Source organism: Saccopteryx leptura, chromosome 1, assembly GCF_036850995.1.
Source record: "Saccopteryx leptura isolate mSacLep1 chromosome 1, mSacLep1_pri_phased_curated, whole genome shotgun sequence".
In the NCBI taxonomy this organism is placed as follows: domain Eukaryota; kingdom Metazoa; phylum Chordata; class Mammalia; order Chiroptera; family Emballonuridae; genus Saccopteryx; species Saccopteryx leptura.
Genome location: NC_089503.1, coordinates 193886708 through 193904086, shown reverse-complemented (window position 1 = coordinate 193904086; position 17379 = coordinate 193886708).

The window sequence follows — 17379 nt, the reverse complement described above, 5'->3', positions numbered from 1 at the left end:
TTAGATGAGCAAATGTGTGACAAGCACTGGTAGCATGTCTGGTATATCACTGATACTTAATAAGTGGCCATTATCACTACTGCCATCATCCTTAGGTTCTATCTCAATCCTGTCATAACTTGGGACATGGGCACAGGTGTGGCAGTGTGCGCCCAGCAATGTGGTGCTAGCAGGGATCGCTAGGAGCTGGGACCCCTGAAAAGTCTGTTAGCTAGCCTGTGAGGCCCACCTCTCCTGGCAAGACACAGCACCCAAGGGACATTAAAGCCTTAGGGACAGAGCAGGTGCAATGATCTGGCTATCAAAGTCAGGAACAGCCTAACATTCCATCATCAGCTGGGACCTATTCAATGGGGTGCCTGGCCCCTGGGACTTGCTTGGTTCCTACCATTGTACCAGATAGCTCGTCAGAGGGTGGAGACCATAGCCGAGGTGGGTCAGCCAAAACCTACTCCATAGAGTTTCCCATATTGGGAGAAAAAGTGGTGAGTCCAGGAAGGTGTTGGTGTTCATGGAAGCCGAGGTGTTCTCCTGGGGGCCCGGGTGTCACTTGGGACCTGCACACAGTCTTTACCCTGGACCCTGTTAGAGGAAGACAGAGCTATTCATACCTTCCTACCCCAGGTGTGGGTGAATTGGGGAACGGAAGCTGGACTGGGCCTTCAGGAGAACAGTCCAAGGCCCAGTGCAGGAAGCTGGGCAGAAGAAAAGTAGGGTGACCACCAGCAATGTGGTTGGGAAGCTAGCTCTGCTGTCCCTGGCCATTGCTCCTGTGACACAGCAAAATCCACTCAGGTGAATGAGAAGTGCTTTCACCCTCTGGTAGATTAGTCACCCAATTAAAATTACTTCTAAGATAGTGTTCTATTTATGTACAAAAGAGCTGGGTATGGAACTGTGAGACTTATAAATATCCCACATGCACTAAAATGAAACACAAATTATAAAATAAAGCCAGGCCAGACCATCTCAGCTTTTAGATGATCCTATCTAGAAAGTAGACAATGGTAAGATTTAAATGTTCTTAAGTTACAGTCAGAACCAGAGGAAAAAAATTTTCATTTTTTAGTCTCTTAAAACACACACACACACACACACACACACACACACACACACACACACACACGTACACATACAATTAAATCTCTGTAAGTGTACGAAGTAATTTTGAGTGTAAATAACTACTTTTTGCAAGTGTGGTTAAACTGGTGATAAGATCAACTAAAGCCTCACTAGGTTTCTAGTGAGAAGAAAGACTTACTGTCCAGAAACAGGAGACACAAAATGTCAATGATTCAGGAATGAGCAGGTCCCCAACCTGGGTGAGCAGTGAGGCTGGCTCCAAAGACCAGACAGTTGTCAGATGACCAAGAAAAGGGCCCTTTGCTGATTCACAGATCAAATGAGGGTATCAATGATTTTCCCTCCTACTTTATACAATTGTTGTGAGATATTGTGAGAAAGCTTTTTCTTTTCTTTTTTTTTTTTTTTTTTTTTTTTTTTTGCATTTTTCTGAAGCTGGAAACAGGGAGAGACAGTCAGACAGACTCTCGCATGCGCCCGACCAGGATCCACCCGGCACGCCCACCAGGGGCGAAGCTCTGCCCACCAGGGGGCGATGCTCTGCCCATCCTGGGCGTCGCCATGTTGCGACCAGAGCCACTCTAGCGCCTGAGGCAGAGGCCACAGAGCCATCCCCAGCGCCCAGGCCATCTTTGCTCCAATGGAGCCTCAGCTGCGGGAGGGGAAGAGAGAGACAGAGAGGAAGGTGCGGCGGAGGGGTGGAGAAGCAAATGGGCGCTTCTCCTGTGTGCCCTGGCCGGGAATCGAACCCAGGTCCTCCGCACGCTAGGCCGACGCTCTACCGCTGAGCCAACCAGCCAGGGCGAGAAAGCTTTTTTTAAAGATAATTTAAAGTATGTATCTGACATAGAATTAGAAAATATTTTACTTAGTAGGCCAATGAGTGTGTCCCTGTCCTTGTGGTAGTGACATCATTTCTTTATTGCTCATTTCAGATGGCATAATTGTTTTCTGAGTCTACATTTACCATTTGAAGAAATGTGAATGATAAATGCTATCACTTAATCCACAGCCTTGTGCTAAAATGATTCCTGGGTGTGGCCACCACTGTTGTGTGTGAGGCTCTTTCTGCTTGTGGCTTTATCTCTTTGCCTGTGAGAGTTCCTCATCTCCACAAAAGCTTCTCCAGCCCCGACTGGCTAGGCCAGGTGGTTCTGTCTAATTCTGCTGCTTAGCGACAGGACCAGGATTGGCCATGGGGTGGATGTGAGTATGAATGCAGCCCTAGGGCATGTCCACCCTCCCTGCTTATAGTCCCTGGGGGGCTGAAGACTGGGAGCCTGTTTATCTTGCTACCTACTCTGCTTAGATGAATTGGCTTTTGGTAACAGAATTCTAATGCAAGGGCCTCTGTGGATTTATTCACAAAAGCGGGTGGTGTGGGAAATGAAATAGGTGGTAAAGGGGGAGAAAAAGGAAGGAACAAGCAGCTGGAGTAAGAACAGGCCCCGTGCCTCTGCCCCTACTGTTGTGCCACCTCAGCTGTCCCTTTCCTAGTGCCTGGAGCATGGAGCTATTGCAGAGGAGGTCATTGTAAGGTCGGTGGATAATGGGAAAGGTCAGACCCAGGAACTTTGGCTAGGACCGCCCACAACCAAGCTCGCCAAAAGAAACTTCACAGGAACCCTTTGGAAAACAGCGACGATCTGCCAGCCAGTGAGATTTCACCACATCATATTAGCTCGACCACTTGAGGGACCCTTTAAATATCTCCCACATAGTTTAATCCTTATGACTTCCTTGGCCTCCATCTTTCCTTGGGGCCAGGGAACCTCGCTGGGGGAGATGTGCTCTGTACTCAATAAAGCCTTTTGTTATTCCACACTTCGTGGCTCCGGCCCCTTCCTTCCTTCTCAGCAGGAAAAATACCTTACATTTTGGTGCCGAAAACCCAGGAGGAGTTTGAAGTCCACAAGGACCGCTCCTCTTTCCTTCCCCTCCGAGAAAGAACCAGGATCTCCGACCTTTCATCCACTTCGGCTCATGGTGCAGTAAGTCCCCTGCCTCCAGCCTTTCCCTCAGTTCTTTCCGCTGAGACTCCCTGTCCGAAAACTGTACGTCAGGGAAGTCTTTCCATTCCAAGTGCGTGTGCTTACGGAGATGTCCGGAGCACATCCACATTACTTTCTCTGTCCGTGGCCAGACCTTGAGTTTTAGGACACTGATACTCAAATATGACCACTCCAAAGACTGAGGGCAGCCATGGAGGCACAGGAATCTCCCTCCTTAAGGAAGAAGAAACTGTTCTTCTTCTCCGTTGTGGCCAGGCCACAGAACCCACTGAATTAGCCTCCTGAAGGGACTTTCAGTGTTAACACCCTCACCAATTTAACTATCGCCAAAAAAGCTGGGAACTGATTGGAGATCTCTTACATACACGGCTTCTAATTATTCGTGCACCGGTTCTTAATCTCTGTGCCGCCTGCTCCACAGCGCAGGCCTTTTTCTGGCCAGAGAAAACTCACCTAAAACCTCCACTCCTAATCTTTCCTTCTCCGTGGACTCCCAACTCTCTCTCCCTCCTGTCTGACCCCTGGGGGCACCCCTCTCTTGGGACTTCTCTGGTCCCTCTGTGGACCTCTTTTGCTTGGGTTTCTTCCCTCTGAGAGCCCCCTCCCCTCCCTTTGCAAAATTCTGTTTCTTATTCACCACTACCAACTCTCTTTCTACTCCCCTGCTGCTCAGGGGCCCTTCTCTTCTCCACTGTGTTCTTTTTTTTTTTTTTATAAATAAATTTTTATTTTAATGGGGTGACATCAATAAATCAGTGTACATACATTCAAAGAAAACATTTCCAGGTTATCTTGTCATTTAGTTCTGTTGCATACCCATCACCCGAAGAGAGATTGTCCTCCGCCACCCTCCATCCAGTTCTCTCTGTACCCTTCCCCCTCCCCCTCTCCCTCCTTCCCTCCCCCCACCTCCCATAACCATCACACTCCTGTCCATGCCTCTTAGTCTCGCTTTTATGTCCCACCAATGTATGGAATCCTGCAGTTCCTGTTTTTTTCTGATTCGCTTATTTCACCCCGCACAATGCTACCAAGACTCCACCATTCTGCTGCAAGTGATCCGATGTCATCATTTCTCCTATCTGAATAGTATACCATGGTGTATATGTGCCCCATCTTCTTCATCCAGTCCACTATTTTTTTTAAAGCGATTAAAAGCCTTTAAGCAAACTCTTGGCCAATACAGCAAGAATCCATAAAAGAGTAGTGTCCTTAACATGTTCAACAAGTCCAAGTTGGCCCCATCACCATGTCAAATCCCTGAAAAATGCAACCCAACCACAGTTCTGTCTGTTAGGAGCTGTCACAGGGAGCAGGAGTCCAGGAAAGTTCCCCACAGGAAAAGCCTGCATGGCACTGGAATTGTTGTCACCATTCTATACTTTGCAGCTCATGTCCAAGTCCCAATGACTGCTGCTTCTACCTGGTAATGATTCAGGTAGACTGGAAAAAGCCATTTGCAGCATGCATGGATATGGAGTTTCTGTTCTCCTCTGCCTGGAAAGTTGAGACCAGGGTGCTTTTCCCTGGAGCTCTGTGACTGTGGCATGGTAAAGAGAACCTTGGGATACACTAAGCTGGGTGGCAAAGGTAAATTCATAATACAAGTTGGCAAAAGGAGGAAAGAGAGCTCTAAAGTAGGAGTAGGTCCCAGCCTGAAATATGAGTGGGGCATTGAGGTAGGAGGGATAAAGGAAACACTATATATTAAACAAAGCAGCAGAAAATAGGACTATCAACACCCACAACAGAGATCTTTGAGGGAAGAATAAAAAACCTGACTATTAAGGTGAGACATAGTTAAGTGGCCCTTGTCCCAATGAGATCAGTTTACCTGCTTCTTGGAAGAAATACCCTAGGCTCGTCCACAGTGTCGTAGATGGGGCCGACGGCCCTGGGCACCTTCAGCCTTCAGTGGCAAACCCCAGCATTCTGGGCAAGGTTAGGTCATAGGTGGCTGGAGCAGGGCTGGAAGAGACTGAACCCTCCCTTAGAGGAGCGAGGGGGAAGCCCACCTTCCAGTGTCCCTGTTTCCTCACAGCAGAGGCGTGTAAGCCTGGCAGGCTTTAGCTCAATGACCTTCCTTTACACTATTGAAGCAGGACCCAGATGGCATTCTATGAGACCTCTTTGGGGCGTTGGAGCCTTTAAGGGCATATCCTAAAAGCTGGTAGTTCCCCTGATCTCTATTGGGCTTTTTCTGCCTCTAGGTATCTTAAAAGCCATTCTCAGAAGATCTCGCTGAGGGGTTTGAGGATCCCCATCCGTCTATATAAATCTTTTCCATATATCTGGAGCTATTTGGAAAAAGGCAAAACAGTGTTATTAGCTAGATCTAATAAAGAAGGTAGTAGTTTGCAGGCGAAAGAGATTTGGTGTCTCCTGTTCATCAGCATTCAAAAGAAATGTAAAAATTTTTTTTAAGTAGAAAGCATGATATGGTAGACCCGTCGGAGTCATTGGCCAGGTGTGCAGGATTCCTGGGTTTGATTCCTGGCCAGAGCATACAGGAGAAGCGCCCATCTACCTCTCCACCCCTCCCCTTCTCCTTCCTCTTTGTCTCTCTCCTCCCGCCCGCAGCCAAGGCTCCACAGGAGGAAAGCCACCCCGGGCACTAAGGATGGCCCCATGGCCTCCACCCCAGTTGCTAGAATGGCTCCAGTTGCAACAAAGCAACACCCCAGATGGGCAGAGCATTCCCCCCTGGTAGGCATGCCAGGTGGATCCCAGTCAGGCGCATGCAGGAGTCGTTATGACTGCCTCCCCATCTCCATCCTCAGAAAAATACAAAAAATAAATAAATAAAAGAAAAAATACTACAAAAAGGGAGGGGGCATTCCCTTGTGCTAAACCTCCAGGGAGCATGGAGTGAGCTTGAGTATGTCCTATGAAACATGGAGCTCTATGTTGACATATAAGTCTTTGAAGAAGGAGGAACTGCTGAAATAGTTTATCACCATTTGTCCCTAAGACAGCAGTCTTTATAGTGGGAACACCATAGGTAAATATTTGCTGTCTGTCTATAGATTAAGGGGGGAATATGGCAAATGCTGAAAAAGCCATGATCTTTGTGCCCCTCCCATCCCCCAACCCCCTCCCTCTCCTTCCCCCACCCTGTAACCCCAACACTGTTGTTCATGTCTCTGAGTCTCATCTTTATATCCCACCTATGTATGGAATCATATAGTTCTTAGTTTTTTCTGATTTACTTCTTTCACTCAGTATAATGTTATCAAGGCCCATCCATATTGTTGTAACAGATCCTATGTCATCATTTCTTATGGCTGAGTAGTATTCCATAGTATATATATACCAAAGCTTTTTAATCCACTCGTCCTCTGATGGACACTTGGGCTGTTTCCAAATCTTTGCTATTGTGAACAATGCTGCCATAAACATGGGGGTGTATTTCTTCTTTTCAAACAGTGCTATGGTGTTCTTGGGGTATATTCCTAAAAGTGGTATAGCTGGGTCAAAAGGCAGTTCGATTTTTAATTTCTTAAGGAATCTCCTACTGTTTTACACAGTGGCTGCACCAGTCTGCATTCCCACCAGCAGTGCAGGAGGGTTCCCTTTTCTCCACATCCTCGCCAGCACTTATTCTGTGTTGTTTTATTGATGAGCGCCATTCTGACTGGTGTGAGGTGATATCTCATTGTGGTTTTAATTTACATTTCTCTAATCATTAGTGATGTTGAACATTTTTTCATATGCCTGTTGGCCATCTGTGTGTCCTCTTTGGAGAAGTGTCTATTCATTTCTTTTGCCCATTTTTGGATTGGATTGGATTGTTTGTCTTCCTGGTATTAAGTTTTTCAAGTTCTTTATAAATTTTGGTTATTAACCCCTTATCAGACGCTATGTCAAATATATTCTCCCATTGTGTAGTTTGTCTTTTTATTCTGTTCTTATTGTCTTTAGCTGTGCAGAAGCTTTTTAGTTTGATAAAGTCCCATTTGTTTATCCTGTCTTTTATTTCACTTGTCTGTGGAGACGAATCGGCAAATATATTGCAGCGAGAGATGTCAGAGAGCTTACTGCCTATGTTTTCTTCTAAGATGCTTATGGTTTCACGGCTTACATTCAAGTCTTTTATCCATTTTGAGTTTATTTTTGTGAGTGGTGTAAGTTGGTGGTCTAGTTTCATTTTTTTGCAGGTAGCTGTCCAGTTTTCCCAACACCATTTGTTGAAGAGGCTGTCTTTACTCCACTGTATTGTCTTACCTCCTTTGTCAAATATCAGTTGTCTGTAGAGCTGTGGGTTTATTTCTGAGTTCTCTGTTCTGTTCCATTGATCTATGTGCCTGTTCTTATGCCAGTACCATGCTGTTTTGAGTACAATGGCCTTATAATATAACTTGATATCTGGAAGTGTGATACCTCCCACTTTTTTCTTCCTTTTCAAGATTGCTGAGGCTATTCGTGTTCTTTTTTGGTTCCATATAAATTTTTGGAATATGTGTTCTATGTCTTTGAAGTAAGTCATTGGTATTTTAATCGGTATTGCATTGAATTTATAAATTGCTTTGGGTAATATAGACATTTTAATGATGTTTATTCTTCCTAACCATGAGCACGGTATATGCCTCCACTTATTCGTATCTTCCCTGATTTCTTTTATCAATGTTTTATAATTTTCCGAGTACAAGTCTTTATTCTCCTTGGTTAGATTTATTCCTAGGTACTTTATTATTTTGATTGCAATGGTAAAGGGGATTGATTCCTTGATTTCTCTTTCTGACAGTTCATTATTAGTGTATACAAATGCCTCTGATTTCAGAGTATTGATTTTATATCCTGCCACCGTGCCAAATTCATTTATCAGGTCTAGTAGTTTTTTGACTGAGACTTTAGGGGTTTCTATATACAATATTATGTCATCTGCAAATAATGATAGTTTTACTTCTTCTTTTCCAATTTGGATTCCTTTTATTTATTTTTCTTGTCTGATTGCTGTGGCTAGGACTTCCAGAACTATGTTGAATAAGAGTGGTGAAAGGGGCACCCCTGCCTTGTTCCTGATCTTAAGGGGATTGCTTTTAATTTTTGCCCATTGAGTATGATGTTGGCTGTGGGTTTGTCATAGATGGCCTTTATCATGTTGAGGTATGTTCCCTGTATTCCCACTTTGCTGAGAGTTTTGATCATGAATGGGTGCTGGACTTTATCAAATGCTTTTTCTGCATCTATTGAAATTATTATATGGTTTTTCTCCTTTCTTTTGTTTATGTGATGAATCACATTGATTGATTTGCAAATATTGTACCAGCCTTGCCTCCCCAGAATAAATCCTACTTGATCATGGTGTATGATTTTTTCCATATATTGCTGGATCCGGTTTGCTAATATTTTGTTGAGGATTTTGGCATCTAAATTCATCAGGGATATTGGCCTATAATTTTCTTTTTTTTGTGTTGTCTTTGCCTGGTTTTGGAATCAGAATTATGCTCGCCTCATAAAAGGAGTTTGGAAGTCTTCCTTCCTCTTGAATTTTTTGAAATAGCTTGATAAGGATAGGAGTTAGTTCTTCTTTGAATATTTGGTAGAATTCACTTGTGAAGCCATCAGGCCCAGGACTTTTCTTTTTTGGGAGTTTTTTGATAGCTGTTTCAATCTCATTTGTTGTAATTGGTCTGTTTAGGTTTTCTGATTCTTCCAGATTGATTTTTGGAAGATTATATGATTCAAGGAATTTGTCCATTTCATCTAGGTTGTCTAGTTTTTTGGCGTACAGTTCTTCATAGTATTTTCTTACAATATTTTGTATTTCTGTTGTGTCAGTTGTTATTTCTCCACTCTCGTTTCTAATTTTATTTATTTGAGTCCTCTCTCTTTTTTTCTTGGTGAGTCTCGTTAAAGGTTCATTGATCTTGTTTACCTTTTCAAAGAACCAGCTCCTGGTTTCATTGATCCTCTGTATTGTTTCTTTAGCCTCTATGTCATTTATTTCTGCTCTGATCTTTATTATTTCCTTCCTTCTACTAGCTCTGGGCTTTACTTGCTGTTCTTTTTCTAGTTCTTTTAGATGCAGGGTTAAGTTGTTTATTTGAGCTTTTTCTAGCTTCTTGGGGTATGCCTGTAATGCTGTAAACTTCCCTCTCAGGCCTGCTTTTGCTGTGTCCCATAAATTTTGAGTTGATGTATGCTTATTATCATTTGTTTCTAGGAATTTTTTAATTTCTTCTTTGATCTCAATGTTAACCCATTCATTGTTTAATAACGTGCTATTTAGTTTCCAAGTGTGTGAATGTTTTTCAATTTTTCTATTGTGGTTGATTTCTAGTTTAATGTCATTGTGATCAGAGAAAGTGCTCAATATGATTTCAATCTTCTTAAATTTGTTGAGCCCGCTTTTGTGCCCTAACATGTGGTCTATTCTAGAGAATGTACCATGAGCGCTTGAAAAGAATGTATATTCTGCTGTTTTAGGGTGAAAGGTTCTGAAGATATCTATTAAATCGAGTTGACCTAATATGTCCTTTAAGTCTGCTGTTTCTTTGTTAATTTTCTTTCTTGAGGATCTATCTAATGATGTTAATGGGGTATTGAAATCCCCTATTACTATAGTATTGCTATTGATCTCGCCCTTTAAGTCCATCAAAGTCTGCTTTATATATTTAGGTGCTACTATATTAGGTGCGTAGATATTTATAATGGTTATATCTTCCTGTTGGATTGCTCCCTTTATCATTATGTAGTGACCTTCTTTATCTCTAACTATGGCCTTTGCCCCGCCCCCGTTTGTGACGTTATGCTCTGTCCTGAGGGCATTGGCGAGCACCTTTGCTCAGCTTCGGGTCTCCGCCTGTTTCCGAGCTTTCGCCTTGCCCTTGCAGGAGAATCCCACTCAAGGAACAGCTGCTAGCCTTGGCTCTATCACCAGGGCAGGGCTGCGTGCCCAAGCTCAGCTCCGTAGCAGAACTCCACCTCTTCTGGGCTTTGGCTCCACCCCCGCGGGAGGAGCCGGCTACCAAGTCAGACCGCATGCCTGGGTTGCATGGGCGGGCCAGGGCTGTGCTCCTCTGCCCTTGCTCCGGGGCTGGTCTCCAACCTTTCCGGGGTTCCTGCCCTTCTCCCGGAGGCTGGATTACAGGCTGCCAGCAGCTGAGCTTGACCGCTTTTGCACGCCCCCTTCTCCCTAGTAAGGCAAGATTGAGCTCACACCTGAGCCCAGTGGTGGCCAGCCAGCTTCCGCTCCTGCCAGCAGAACCACGCTTTTGTCTCCCGCTGCTGCCCACTCTCCGGTGCGCCCTCAGCCATGTGGGTGGGGGCGTTGCAGCTCGGACCCTAAGACTCACTACTGTATACCCAAAAGCTCCCTCCTTCTATGTGACTCTGGTCTGAATGCCACGGGGGAGCTTGTTTGGCTGCTCTCCTGCTTCCCTTTGCTGGTATTGCTGTTTCTGGGGGAAATATTCACTTCAGCTTTGGGGAGTGACTCGTCCCAGGGGTTAGGGTGGCTATCTCCCAAAATGTTTCTCCCTATGCCTCCTAGATCACACTCTCTTCCTGTTACTGTGGTCCTCTCCTCTCTCCCCCCATCCCCAGAAGCCCCAGGTGATTGTTTTTGAGAGAGATGTTCTGTGCGATCCCTTTAAGAAGGATCCTGGGTCTGAGAAATCAGACTCTCTCACAAACAGTATCCTGACTTGTTTCCAGCTAAATACTGTCCTTACGCCTCTTCTGGGCTCTGGGGCTACAGGCTGGGGCTTTGTTCCTGGGGCTCAGGACCCTTTCCCCTCTGCTAAACTCACTTCCCGCCATGCGAGTCTCTCCCTGCTGCCGTTCGCTCCGAGGAGATGAGCAGCCCTCTCCGCGTTTCCACGTTTCCGCTTTTCCTACCATTCTCGGTGTGGCTTCTTCAGTGTTCCTTGGTTGAAGAGTCCTCTTAGTTTAGTCCCATCCACTGTGTTCTTAAACCCCTCCTCCGTCAGGCCATTCTCCACCTACTATTGGCTCTTAACACCGGTTTGCAGGACCCCAACACCCAACCCCAATTTTCTAGCAGGAAGTTCTGGCCATGTCCTGCCTTTGGCTCCAGCGTTTCCTGCCGGATCTGGGTGCCAGGCTCCCCACAAGCCCTGCTCCTCTTATTCCCAACCCCCAAACCCCTATCCAGAACCTGTGAACACGGCATTTAAAGTTTTTAACAGTCCCAACTAGTAGAAACAGGCCAAGGCTGTTCGCCAGGCCCACATGCAGCAGAAGGTAACACTCCAAACCCAAACTCTTGTGGCAACCCTGAGATCAGCAGAGCCACCAGCAGCTTGCTTTAAGTGTGGCAAGCAGGTTCATTGGTCCTGGCAGGGCCCCTGCCCATGGCTTCCCACTGAGCCCTGCCCTGACTGCAAGCAGCCCAGTCACTGGCGGAGCAATTGCCCCTTTAGGCAACAGGCTTTTCCTCAGCGCCTCTGTGTGGAGGACAAGCTGCCCGAATGGGAGGCCAATCCAGCCAGGTGAGAGCATTGTTCAAACTCCTAGGACACGGCCTGGACTCGGAGAACCCAGGGTATGCTGCAACAAGTGGGTAAGTCCATCTCATTTCTTGTGGATACGGGGGCTACCTTCTCTGTTTTGCCATCACACTCTGGACCTCTAGTTCTTTTATGGGTCTCAGTTATGGTAATGGATGGGACCCCTTTCCTTCTCCTTTTTATGCCACTCCTGACATGCAGTTTTGCCTCAAGCTTGCCTCCTTACAGGACCACTGGCAGTCGGAACCACTGGACTCCATCCATCTCCATCTCACCAAAAGGCTGGATCCTACAAATCCCCTATTACTCCTCTTTTTTTTAAATCCTTACAGGACCACATCCGCAAAGTTTCTCAACTCATGGCCACACAGATGTTCCTCCTGACACCCCTTAAAGCCACCACCTTCCAATATCCCCCTCCCCACAACACCCCTAATCAGCAGGAAGTAGCCAGAAGAATAAATGGTGCCCCTTTTCTAATTAACACAAAAGGTCAGAATGTAAGGTCAGTGGATAATGGGAAAGGTCAGACCCAGGAACTTTGGCTAGGACAGCCCACAACCAAGCGGGCCAAAAGAAACTTTGCAGGAACTCTTTGAAAAAAAAGCGACTGTCTGCCAGCCAGTGAGATTTCACCACGTCATATTAGCTCGACCACTCTAGGGACCCTTTAAATATCTCCCACGCGGGTCACCAATTGCGACTTCCTTGGCCTCCATCTTTCCTCAGGGCCAGGGAACCTCGCCGGGCGGGATGCACTTTGTACTTAATAAAGCCTATTGTTATTCCACATTTTGTGGCTCTGGCCCCTTCCTTCCTTCTCGGTGGGGAAAAATACCTTACATTTGGGAAGAAGAAAGCGGAGGGGACAAGCTGTGGCTGTTGTCCTTGTCTCATATGAAATTTTAGTCTTTGCTCAATTGCTTAAGCCCTTGGAAGGTAACCTATCTAACCCCACTGGCAATGTGAAGTTCAAAGAAGGAATTCAAGGAAGAAACTCACTTTCCATGGCCTTCCTTCACTTGGGTCTGGGGAAGTCCCAGCCCCCTCAGTGAGCATGAGACCCACCAATGGAGGGCAATGGTCTGGCTCAACCTTGCCTTGAAAGAAAAGCTAAAATCTAAGAAAGATACTGCCTGACCTGAGGTGGTGCAGTGGATAAAGCATCGACCTGGAACACTGAGGTCAGCAGTTTGAAACCCTGGGCTTGCCTGGTCAAGGCACAGATGGGACTTGATGCTTCCTGCTCCTCCCCCCTTCTCTCTCTCTCTCTCTCTCTCTCTCTCTCTCTCTCCTCTTTAAAATGAATAAAGTCTTTAAAAAAAGGAACAGAAAAACAGCTCTTCTCCACCAGTCAAGTTTCCTAAGCATGGATGGGGTCAGGTGGCACGGTTTAGTCCTAAAATTTAAATCAGTTTTTAAAATCCTGCTTTGAGAATTTATAGGGCTCTTTTTAAAGACTATTTTTTAGAGCAGTTTTAGGTTCACAACAAAACTGAAGGGAGAGACAGAGCTCTCCATACACCTGACCTCCCACATAACCTCCCTGTTATCAATGTCCCCACCAGAGCAAGACGTTGTTGCCATCAGTGAACCACACTACATGTCATCAGCACCCCAGTTTATATTAGGGTTCCCTAGTGAGGCTCATGGTGCTTCGTGAAGCTTTTCATTTAGACAGGTTCTGCCCTCCTCTTTCCCAGTTGTGAGCTTGGGGAACGCTGCTGAGAGCATTCTGCTGCTGAAAAGTGGAGAAGGTTAGAGTAGGTAGAGCACACCCAAGCCTCTCCCCTTCTCTCAGCATGTGAGGTCCCTGAGTGATGCTGAGTGTCAGTCACCTCAAGCTCCTGGGGAAATGAGGACTGTGTCATATCACAGAGGCCACAGGCCAGGAGGGACAAAGGTAACCCTGTAGAGGTGTTGCATAATGGGCAATGAAAAGGAGTTGTTCCCTCTTCGCCATCTTTGCCAAAGTGCGTGAGCACAGTCCTGTCAGCAGGAGTGGGTGACAAACAATGCAAATCAGGGTGACGTTCATGAGATAGGCCAGGTGTCTCTGACACTGACAGCTCTCACATCTATATTCATGTCAGCTGAGCACGGGGTCCTCTAACTGGTGTGACTGACTTGGCAAAAGGCAATCAGGATCAGACAAGGACATCAAGGGTCACAGATGCTTTCTCACTGTCTGTACTTTTTAAAACCTTCTATCCCAAACCCCAGCCTATTGTGAGTCATGATGAGGGATGAGAACCTCACGCCTTCCCTGTGCCCCAAAACAACGCTTGTTAGAGCACTGTGAGGAAGTGCTACAGCTCTACCTGCTTGCTCCTGTGACATCCCATCCCAAAGACTCCCTCCAACTGAGATCTTCATGCCAGAACCCTGTGTCTTTTACTCCTTCTACAAGACAGAACCACAGCCAGAGAGCCCACAATGGCTACATACACTGGGCTCTAGCCTCGCCACAAGGACAATGTCATCAGCCCCTCATACCTGCTCACCTTGGCCACCAGCTGAAACCTCCCTTTCTGCCTAACCCAAGCCTGTCCCTCACTGCCCATTCATTCCTGCCAACCCACCCGCACCCTCCCACTGGGCTTGAGGAAGCAGTAGACTTGTCCAAAACTCCCCTTATCTTCCAACTCCTTTCTGAATGGTCCTTTTGCCTCTTTGCTCCTATGAGAACCCTGATGACTTGCACTCTCTCAAATAGAGACTGAATTAAAAAGCTCAAAAGATTTCTGAGACCAATTATAAAAGGGTCTTGTCATCTCAAACCCAGGTCTCTCTGTTCTGTACCGTGTTTTATTTTCATCATGGCACATATGATTATTGGAAGTTATCTTCTGCATGTTTCAGCCCTGGAATGAATGTTCCATGAAGGCTTGTATCTTACTCATTGCTGTAACCTTCGTGCCAGGGTTAGCCCATAGTAGGTGCTCAATTTACTGAATTGAATGAAGGCAGGAACTATCTGCAGCATGACTGGGATGTGATAAAAGCACTCAGAAGGAGATATGGAGGCCCGTTACCCAAATGGCAGAGTAGGATTCAGAAGAAGAGTCTGAGCAGGCTCAGGGGAGGCAGGTAGCAGCAGACTCTGGGGAAAGGTGGCTTTTTAAACATATGTCTTTCATTTCACACACAATTATTTCAGCGTGAAAGTCAAAGGGTGGCAAGATGGCAAAGGAGTAGGCAGATGTTCCAACTTCCACCTCCCAGAACCAAAGTGGATTACAACTTAATTTTAAGAACAATCATCTGGAAAAACCAACTTTGGGCTAAACCAAGAGGAAACTATAACCAAAGATCACCAAAGAAGCCACACTGAGACTGGTAGGAAAAGCAGAAACACAGAGAGGGTTGCCCAGCTCCCAGGAGCGAGCAGCAGCCTGGAGGGACTCATGTGGTGGGGGGGCTGTTCCAGGAGAGGGGAGGTCCTGGGCCCCAGAAATGAATCCCCAGCCTACAGACCCAGAGCCTAGAAGAGGCGTACAGACAGTATTTAGCTATGAAACAAACCAGGATACTGTTTGCAAGAAAGAGACAGATTTTTAGACCCAGGATTCGTCTTAAAGGGACTGCACAGAAAATCTCTTTCACAACCACTCACCTGGGGCTCTGGAGGACAGGGAGAGCTGAGAGGATCAGAGTAGCAGGAAGAGAGTGTAATCTAGGAGGCACAGAGAGAAACACTTTGAGGGACAGCCACCCTAACCCCTGGGCTGAGTCACTCCCCAAATTTAAGGGGATATTTTTCCTGAAACCAGCAATACCAGCAAAGGGAAGCAGGTCACAAGCCAAACAGAAGCTCCCCTGCTACAGTCAGAGCAAAGAATCACTTAGAAACAGGGAGCCATCAGGGATACAGTACTGAGTACTGAGGTCTGAGCTACATCGCCACCCACACACTGCTGAGTACTCACCAGAGGGCAGGCGGTGACAGGACATGGGAGCATGGTCCCATTGGTGGGGGTGGAAGCCTGGGGCCAGCTGCGGTTTTGGCTGCAGCCTGGGTAAGTGAGTGCAGTCTCATGTGCAAGGGGAGAAGCCAGGGGCCGGCCATGGCTGCAGATGGGGTGCATGAAAGTGGTCTGACCCACGGCTGCAAGTCGGATTTGCAAGAGCGGTCCCACATGCAGTCCTGCCTGCAGGGACGAGGCAGAAGCTGGGTAACTGGCTGAGTGTGGGTGAAGCACAGAGCACATTCCTAGCAGCTGTGGCTGATTCAATGCTGTGAGAATACTCCAGTTCCCAGAACCCTCCTGGGCATACCCAGGAAGGGAGCTTGCCTGCAATAAGGAAGTGACTTAGTGCCAACCACACAGCTCCCTGATCTTTTCAGCCATTGGCTTTGATAAACATGCTGTAACACCCTATAGGCTGAACATGTGTATATAAGCTCATTTACTTCCTGAATAAAGTGAGTCTGCGTCACTGAACCTGGTCCCCAGAGTCGGGTCTCTGTCGCATCTCTGTCGTCCTCACCCCCGGCAGGACTTGTCCACAGTGGAGGCTTTTGCCAAACATGCAAGCACAGTCCCACCCACAGGGGCGGTGTGGAGGTCGGTCGAGGGCTAGCCAAGGCTTACAGCCCCCGCACAAGAAAGCAGTCCCGCCCGCAGAGGCAAGGTGGAAGCCACACCAGCTGCAGTGGTGGGCTGGCGCCGGCAACACACGTCCCCAAACACCCAAGGAGGTGGCAGCAGGGGTGGCAGGATGCAAACAGATCACACCTAGGGAACAAAGAAGCCACATGCATTGGACTCCTGTGGCCACACCCTTCTTATACACAGACAAAATGGGAAGGCAAAGAAATGCAACCGAGATGGATCAACAAGAGAAATCCCCAGAAAAATATCTGAATGAGATAGAAATAACCAAATTACCTGATGCACAGTTCAAAATAATGATTGTTAGGATGATCAAAGATCTTAGAGCAACAATGGATGGACATAATGAGAACCTAAATAAAGAGATAGCAAGTATCAAAAAGGACATTAAAATGATAAAAAAGAACCAGTCAGAAATGACAAACACAATATCAGAAATGAAGACCACACTAAAAGGAATTAAAAGCAGGATGGATTGAAGCTGAGAATTGAATCAGTGATTTAGAGGACAAGATAAATGAAAGCACAGAAGCAAAGAAGCAAAAAGAAAAGAGGCTCAAAAAGTCTGAGGAAAGAATGCTCTGTGACAACATGAAGTGAAACAACATCCACATCATAGGAGTTACTGAAGGAGAAGTGAAAGATCAAGGGATAGAGAATCTGATTGAAGAAATGATAGCTGAAAATTTTCCTAAACTGATGAAGCAAAAAGTCACACAATTTCAAGAAGCACAGAGAATCCAATTAAAGATGAACCCAAAGAGGCCTACACCAAGATACATCATAATTAAAATACAAAAATTAAGAAATAAAGAAAGAATACTAAAATCTGCAAGAGAAAAGCAGTCAATTACCTACAGAGGAGCTCCCATAAGGATGACATCTGACTTATCAACAGAAACATTGGAGGGCAGAAGGGAATGGCAAGAAATATTCAAAGTAATGCAAAACAAGAGCCTACAACCAAGACTTCTCTATCTAGAAAGGCTATCATTTAAAAATTGAAGGAGAAATAAAAAGATTCCCAGACAAAAAAAAACTCAACAAATTCATCACAACCAAACCAATGCTATAAGACTCTCTCTCTGTCTCTGTAAAAACAAAAAAAAAAAAAGAAGAAGAAAAAAAAGAAAACAATTTCCTTTACTATTGCAACAACAACAAAAAAATAATAAAGTACATACCTAGGAGTAA